We start from the raw sequence: 7903 nt of genomic DNA on the forward strand, positions 1-7903 counted from the left end.
CAAAGCCAGATGTAATAGCATATCTGAAACATTGCCGTTCTTTACATTCTATGTAAGAAGTAAGTGTAAACAGATATTCTGTTGTATAGTTTTATTTACCTGTCACAGGTGCTTTTCACGTTCATTTTTTGAGCTGGTGATGGTAAAATCAGTTGTATTGAGTGATGATGTGAATGTATATTGAAAGTATAATCCTCTTGTACTGTTATCCAACAGACCACGTGCAGTTAAGGCTGTCTGACGGTGGAAGCCCATGTACTGGCCGAGTGGAGATTTATTACAATGGGACTTGGGGCTCAGTTTGTGATGATTCCTGGGATCTGGCGGACGCTGACGTGGTTTGCAAACAGCTGGGTTGTGGAAAGGCATTGGACCTGGCACTTCCTGCATCTTGTGGACCAGGCTCAGGGCCAGTTTGGTTGGATGAACTGACGTGTTCCGGTAACGAATCATTTCTCTGGGAATGTCCCTCAGCATCGTGGGGTCACCACGACTGTTCTCATAAAGAAGATGTGAGGATCATGTGTTCAGGTGAAGGTGCTTCCATGTGCCCATTTTCCGTAGTGTTGTGCACGCGGTTTCACAGGGAAGATATGGCTTCGAATTGCATACAATGGACAGCACGGAATCTGGCCATTCGGACTAACTGGTCAATGTGGTGTTTACGTTGCCCACGAGTATCACCCCACATCATTGCACCTAACCCTCTTTGCATATCCTCCTGCTTCTTTCTGCCTCATGTACCTGTATAGCTTTACCTTAAAGGCATCAGTGCAAATCACCTCAGCAATTGCATGTGTTCGGAATTCAAAATTCAAACCACTCCCTAGGTAAAAAAACAAACAAATTCTCCTGAATTTCCTATTAGATTTATTCGTGATTATCCTATATTTATGATCACTAACTTCGGTCTCTGTCACTTTCGAAGTGATTAGTGCCTCTGTATCCCGAGATCTCTTTGCTGATCGACATCATTTTGACTCTTATTTTGCAAGAAGTACGTGGCCTCTTTATTCTTCCTGTCAACACTGAGCACCTTAGACTTATCTCTATTCAACTTATTTGGCAATTGTATGCCCATTCGGCCCGTTTATTAACGTATTCCCGTATTTTGTCTCTGTCTTTCTTAGTGTTAACTATATCCCCAAATTGCTGTCATCTTAAATTTTGAAATTAAGTCTCCCTTGTCTAAATCCAAATCGCTCATGTAAATGTTGAGCAGCAGTGATCCCAGCCCTGTGGAACACCACTTCCCAACTTCCACCATTCTGGGTTACCACATTGTACCCGGACGGTGTGCTTTGTAGCTGGTTTCCTATCATTCTTCCACTGATCTCTTGACTTCACAGGCTCTGACCTCAGTCATGATCCTTGTCAGAGGCCTTCTGAAAAAAAAACATGCATATTACATCGACTGCATTATCCCTGTTATCTTTCTGTAACTTCTTCGGCACAGTGGCGCAGTGGTTAGCACTGCAGCCTCACAGCTCCAGGGACCCGGGTTCGATTCCGGGTACTGCCTGTGTGGAGTTTGCAAGTTCTCCCTGTGTCTGCGTGGGTTTTCTCCGGGTGCTCCGGTTTCCTCCCACAAGCCAAAAGACTTGCAGGTTGACAGGTAAATTGGCCGTTATAAATTGTCACTAGTATAGGTAGGTGGTAGGGCAATATAGGGACAGGTGGGGATGTTTGGTAGGAATATAGGATTAGTATAAATGGGTGGTTGATGTTCGGCACAGACTCGGTGGGCCGAAGGGCCTGTTTCAGTGCTGTATCTCTAATCTAATCTCTAATCTAAAATCTAATCTAATTCAATAACGTTGTTTGTCTTTTCTGTTGTGAAATCCGTGTTGATTATTCTTTATTACTTGATGGGCTGTCAGTGTTTTTCTATCGCTTTTCTGAAATAATTACTGGAAATCAGTGAACACAACCGGTGCAGCATGTGTTGAGCTGTGCAGTATGAACATACAACGAGTTATCAATCTAACTATCTGGATATTTCTTGTGTCATTGACAGAGCACAAAGAGCTGCGGCTGGTGAATGGGAAGCATCGCTGTGAGGGGAGAGTGGAAGTGTTCTACAATGGCACCTGGGGAACAGTGTGCTCGGATACACTTGTTGAACGTGTAGCAGAAGTGATCTGTAAACAATTACAGTGCGGTCCTCTCAGTTCGATCGATTATTATGCTCAGTCATTCGGAGAAGGATCCGGACCCATTTGGCTCGATGGGATGGAATGTATTTCACACGAATCGTTCCTTTGGCAATGTCAAACAGAACCGTGGGGTAAACACAACTGTGAACACAGGGAGGATGCTGGTGTTGTTTGTTCAGGTAACACAACAAACCTCTAAATGTGCGAGTGTCATTTCAAACATTGGTGTGTGATACAGTCAGCATGTTTCTCTTCTCAACAGAAGCAAAAGTAACTGAGGAGCAGCCCCACAGATCAAAGGACTGCATTCGAGAATATGATTGTAAACGTGGGCTTTCACCAGGTGCTACTTCCTCTTTATTATACCAACTATCTGACATGTACTACTTTCTTATACTACATCAATAATAACCATTGATTCTCTTTGCCAGATTCTGGACATTGGTTGCGCCTGTTTGGAGGTAACACCAACTGCTCCGGGAGAGTTGAGATATTGTGCAATAACAGCTGGGGCACGGTGTGTGATGATTCCTGGGATCTGGCCGATGCCAATGTTGTCTGCAGACAGCTGGATTGTGGTCACGCTCTTTTGGCCCCAGGAGGAGCTACTTTTTCCCAGGGTGACGGTGTTATCTGGCTGGATGAGGTGAAATGCACTGGAAGCGAATCGTCTCTGGCCGACTGTCCTTCTTCATCGCCGGCTCAGTCTGACTGTGATCACAAGGAAGATGCCAGTGCGATTTGTTCCGGTGAGGGTGGCAGGGTTTGGAGAGTGGGGTTAGGGTGCCTTGTTTTGTTAAATTGACTCATTAGTTCGGAAATTAAGAACAATTTTTATCGTTTAAATGGAAAGTGCTGAAATCCTCCTGAACGTTTTGTACAATATATTCCACAGGACTCGATGTGCCTCCGATTGTTTACCCGTCCTCATCTGCAGGTACTTACCATTATTAGTATTCCAGCTAGCGTTCGGGTTTGTATTAGTTGAATTGGTACTTTTGTCATTTCCTCAAGATACTATAAGCATGTGCTCACTGACTGGAAAAAAATTTTCCTCACCGCATATTTCAAATGGTCCGGTTGAAAATCCGCTAATCCCAGTTTCTGACTGTACCTGAACTGTCCTGTACTGATCAGAAACATGGGGGCACTGTCTCTGTAATTTAGATTGGCTCACACTTTCCTCTGGTGCAATGTGCACCACACATACTGGGGAATGTTCAGCCCAACTCATTGCCCGGAAGCAGTGGATCTAATTATTAAATACTTATATAAATATTTTATCATGCAAGACGGACTGTGTCTGTATTAAAGCTTTCTTGTTGTCATCAAGAACAGGGATATAAAACAACTTCCATCCTAATTGCGGTCTGCTTCGGAGTCCTGCTAATCTGTGTGTTCATCTCGCTGATGGTGGTTATACAGAAAAAGTCAATCAGAAGAGGTGAGGCTCATATCTTACCGCGGATCCAACACAAAATCCCAGATATTGTGTCACATACTGCCAAACTTCTCGTTCATTGCAGCTTTCCATGGACCGTCAAGTGGCCTTGTTAGAAACACATTGTAATTTTTTTTGCTGGTTTTCTCAATTCAACGTGCTCGCAATTAGTGAAAGGTGACATTTAAACTGGAGAGTAATTTCAAGAGTCCACATTCACTGTGAGAGTTCATCACATAATACATGAAACTCTGGAAGAATTTACTTATTGTAACAATGGATCAGGAAATTTGATTGGAATTTCTGGGCTGTGCATTCAGCTATTTATTTGACTGTTAAATCTTCCTTCATCCATTGGGTATCAATTCCAGCCCTTCAGATTCTGGCTCTGGGCATCCAATCTCGAGCTGTCTAACCGGGTCTGCCTGTTATTTTGACAAATGAAATTTGTATAGGACCTTCTGCATTCACCAGCGGTGATTCTACATTCCAAAACAACGCTTCCACTCATATTTCACCCAACTAACACACTCCTGATTTATTATAAGAAATGGGCCTCTTAATAAAAAACACTTTCCATAATAACATAGAGTTCTTATAGAAATAGCTCTCTCTCTTACTCAGAAAGATTTGAAAGCTCGGACAGCTTCGGCCTGTTATCTCTGCCGAGGACCCGACTAGAACAGGCTCTGAAACAAGACAGTCCAAAAGCTGATTCGATCAAGCTTTCTAACCTCACTAGACTGGCAGTAGTTTACAAACGAACACAAGCAGCAGATCAGGTCATCGAGTCATAGAGTAATAGAGTTATATAGCACAGAAACTAGCCCTTCAGCCCATTGTGCATGTGCCGGCCATCAAGCACTTATCTATTCTATTCCCATTTTCCAGCACTCGGCCCTTAGCCTTGTATGCTATGGTGTTTCGCGTGCTCATCTAAACACCTTAAATGTTGTGAGGGTTCCTGCCTCCACCATCTCTTCAGGCAGTGTGTTCCAGACTCCACATCCTCTGGGTGAATATTTTTTTCCTCAAATCCCCACTAAACTTCCTGCCCCTTATGTTAAATCCATGTCCCCAGGCAACTGACCCCTCTGCTAAAGGAAAACGTTTCTTCCTATCTATCCTATCAATGCCCTTCGTAATTTAGTAAAGTTCAATCAGGGCTCCCCTCAGCCTTCTCTGCGCTCAAGAATACAACCCTAGCCTATCCAGTCTCTCTACAGAACTGAAATGCTCCAGCCCAGGCAACAGCCTGGTGAATCTCCTCAGCATCCTCTCCCGTGCAATCACATCAATCCAATCGTGTGGTGCCCAGAACTGTACACAGTACTCCAGCTGTGGCCTAACTAGCATTTCATGGAGCTCCATCATAGTCTTCCTGCTCTTATATGCTATGCCTCGGCTAATAAAGGCAAGTATCCCATATGTCCTTCCTCACCACCTTATCTCCCTGTGCTTCTGCCTTCAGTGATCTATGAACAAGTCCACCAAGGTCCCACTGACCTTCTGGACTCCCTAGTGTCCTACCATCCATTGTATATTCCCTTGCCTTGAATGTCCTCCCAAAATGCATCACCTCACACTTCTCAGGATTAAATTCCATTTGCTCGGACCCCATCCATCTTACCAGCACATCTATTTCGTCCTGTAATATAAGGCGTTCCTCCTCACTGTCTACGACATCAGCAATTTTCGTGTTATCTGCAAACTTACTGATCATACCTCCTGTATTTACATCTAAAGGTACAGTGCAAACAGCAAGAGTCTCAGCATCGATTCCTGTAGTACACCACTGGTCACTGGCTTCCACTCGCAAAAACAACTTTTGACCACCACCCTCTGCCTCCTGCCACTAGGCCAATTTTGCATCCACTTTGTCAAATTGCTCTGGATCCCATGGTCTCTTATCTTCAAAAAGGAAACAGTGAGAGCTCAGAGCCAGCATGTTCCCCTAACCTTGAAGAGTAGGACCAACAAGTCCAGGAGACCCTGGATGTCAAGGGATTTAGAGGATTGGATAAGGAACAAAAAGGAGTTTAATGGCAGAATCAGTGAGCTGAAAACAGTGGAGGCCCTAGAGGAGCATAGGAAGTGTAGGGGGTATTTAAAAAAGTAATTAGAAGAGCGAAGAGGGGACATGCAAAAACACTGGGGGAGCAAGATGAAGGACAATCCCAAGTCTTTTTGAAGTATATTCAGGGCAAGAGGATAAGATTACCACCGATTAGTGGCCATCAGTGTGTGGAGTCGGAGGATGTAGATTAGGCTTTAAATGATTATTTTTCATCTGTATTCACCATGGAGACGACCCATGTAGGTGTAGAGATCAGGGAATGGGATTGTGATATACTTGAACAAATTATCATTGAAAGGTAGGAAGTATTAGCTGTTTTAGTTGGCTTAAAATGGATAAATCCCCAGACCCAGATGAGATGTGACCCAGGCTGCTATGTGAGATAAGGGAGGAGATAGCAGGGGCTTTGCCACACATTTTCAAATCCTCTCTGGTACAGGAGATGTATCAGAGGACTGAAGGACAGTGAATGTGGTACCATTATTCAAGAAGGGTAGCAGGGATAAACCAGGTAATTACAGGCAGATGAATCTAACATCAGTGGTAGGGAAAGTATTGGGAAAAATTCAGAAGAACAGGATTAATCTCCACTTGGAGAGGCAGGCATTAATCGGGGATAGTAGCATGGCTTTGTCAGGGGAGATCGTTTCTGACAAACTTGATTGAACTTTTCCTCAGTGAACACATTTGTCCCCAGTCTGCTGCAGGTGAACATATGAGTATGTAGAAAAATAGACACAAAGACATATACACAAATACGGACAATAAAACTACTCCGCATTCACAATACCTGGCTTTATCTCTTTACTATCACAATCTCTGCCATTTTGGAAGTGTTCGCAGATAATTTACTGTTAAACGCTCATGGGTTGCAACTAAACTTTAATCTCCCCACCATCCACCTGACAGGTTCTGTCACTAGCGGCAAGGGTTCACTGGCTGGTTTGTACCAAGCAATTTATGAAGAGATTGGGAATATTCCACCTGGCAAGGATTCCTATCAGATCCGGCGTTCAGGTCTGTATTTTATATTTCATACCGAATTTTCACTAGACAAATACCCCATTTTAATAGTCAGGTTACTGACTGAACACTGTCAGAAATCTGCTCACTATCACCATGTGAAGGAGCCCTGTCACAGTGCGAGTGTGTCTTTCTGTGTGTATAGTAAAATGAGCAATGGGTTTGGGAAGATTCCCACCCGCCGCTAATGCTGAAAGAACGTGATTTCTATTTGTTTATAACTATCATGTCATTTCATTCCATTTAAACTAGACCATAAATAATCACTGCTCTCAGAAGGAGATAGTCACATTGACTCAGATTTTATTTTTCTAGGTGACTGGAATTCTGGATCAGAAACACTTTCCCATCGGGAATTCCTTACCTGAAATCGGTGGTTTGCACCAAGAAACTTATTCTAACACCTTGTATTCTGAAGTTTAACATGAAATCTACAAATTCTGCTTCATGATACTGGGGCAGCAACACCACCATACCGATATAAGTTCTGTCCTGAACTATATTTGCAGGGCGATTTAACCATTGAGATAAATTACTCAGTTTACAACAAAACACACAAAGACAATTTCCCTGGCAGCTAAGATAACGGAGAATCATAAAAGATTCGAGAAGTATATTAAGAGTATAAGCGTAACTAGGGAGTGAGTCGGTCCCCTTAAGGATCACTGTGGGAATCGATGTGTGGAGACATGGGAAATGGGCGCGGTCTTAAATGAATACTTTAGTTTGTATTTACCGTGCAGAAGGTTATGGAAGCTAGTGAGTTCAAGGGAGAGAACAGATATCCTGGAGCATATCAACATTACAAAGGAGGAGGTGTTGGCGGTTTTGAAGCGCATTAAGGTGGATAAATCTCCAGGGCCTGACCAGGTGTATCCTAGGATGCTATAGGAAGCAAAGGAGGAGATTGCTGGGGCACTGGCAGATATTTTTATGTCATTGTTAGCCACAGGTGAGGTATCGGAAGACTGGAGGATGGCTAACGTTGTGCCGTTATTTAAGAAGGGAAGCAGGGATAAGCCAGCGAACTACAGGCTGGTGAGCCTTACATCATTGGTGGGATTCTGAGAGACAGGATTTACAAGCATTTGGAAAGTCAAGGTTTGATTAGGGATAGTCAGCATGGCTTTGTGCGTGGGAAATCATGTCTCACGTATTTGATTGAGGTTTTTGAGGAGGTGACCAAGAGGATTGACGAGGGCAGGG

At 43.6% G+C, this 7903-nt stretch overlaps 1 long non-coding RNA gene across 1 annotated transcript; it reads left to right on the forward strand.

Annotated features, from left to right (window-relative positions):
- The first annotated feature begins 2612 nt into the window (after positions 1-2612).
- LOC137359255 (uncharacterized) lies at positions 2613-3573 on the forward strand. Its single transcript, XR_010971483.1, has 3 exons — positions 2613-2905; positions 3052-3093; positions 3490-3573. It is a non-coding gene; the product is annotated as an uncharacterized lncRNA (long non-coding RNA).
- The last annotated feature ends 4330 nt before the right edge of the window (positions 3574-7903 follow it).

This window comes from Heterodontus francisci, unplaced genomic scaffold (genome assembly GCF_036365525.1).
Source record: "Heterodontus francisci isolate sHetFra1 unplaced genomic scaffold, sHetFra1.hap1 HAP1_SCAFFOLD_124, whole genome shotgun sequence".
Lineage (NCBI taxonomy): Eukaryota > Metazoa > Chordata > Chondrichthyes > Heterodontiformes > Heterodontidae > Heterodontus > Heterodontus francisci.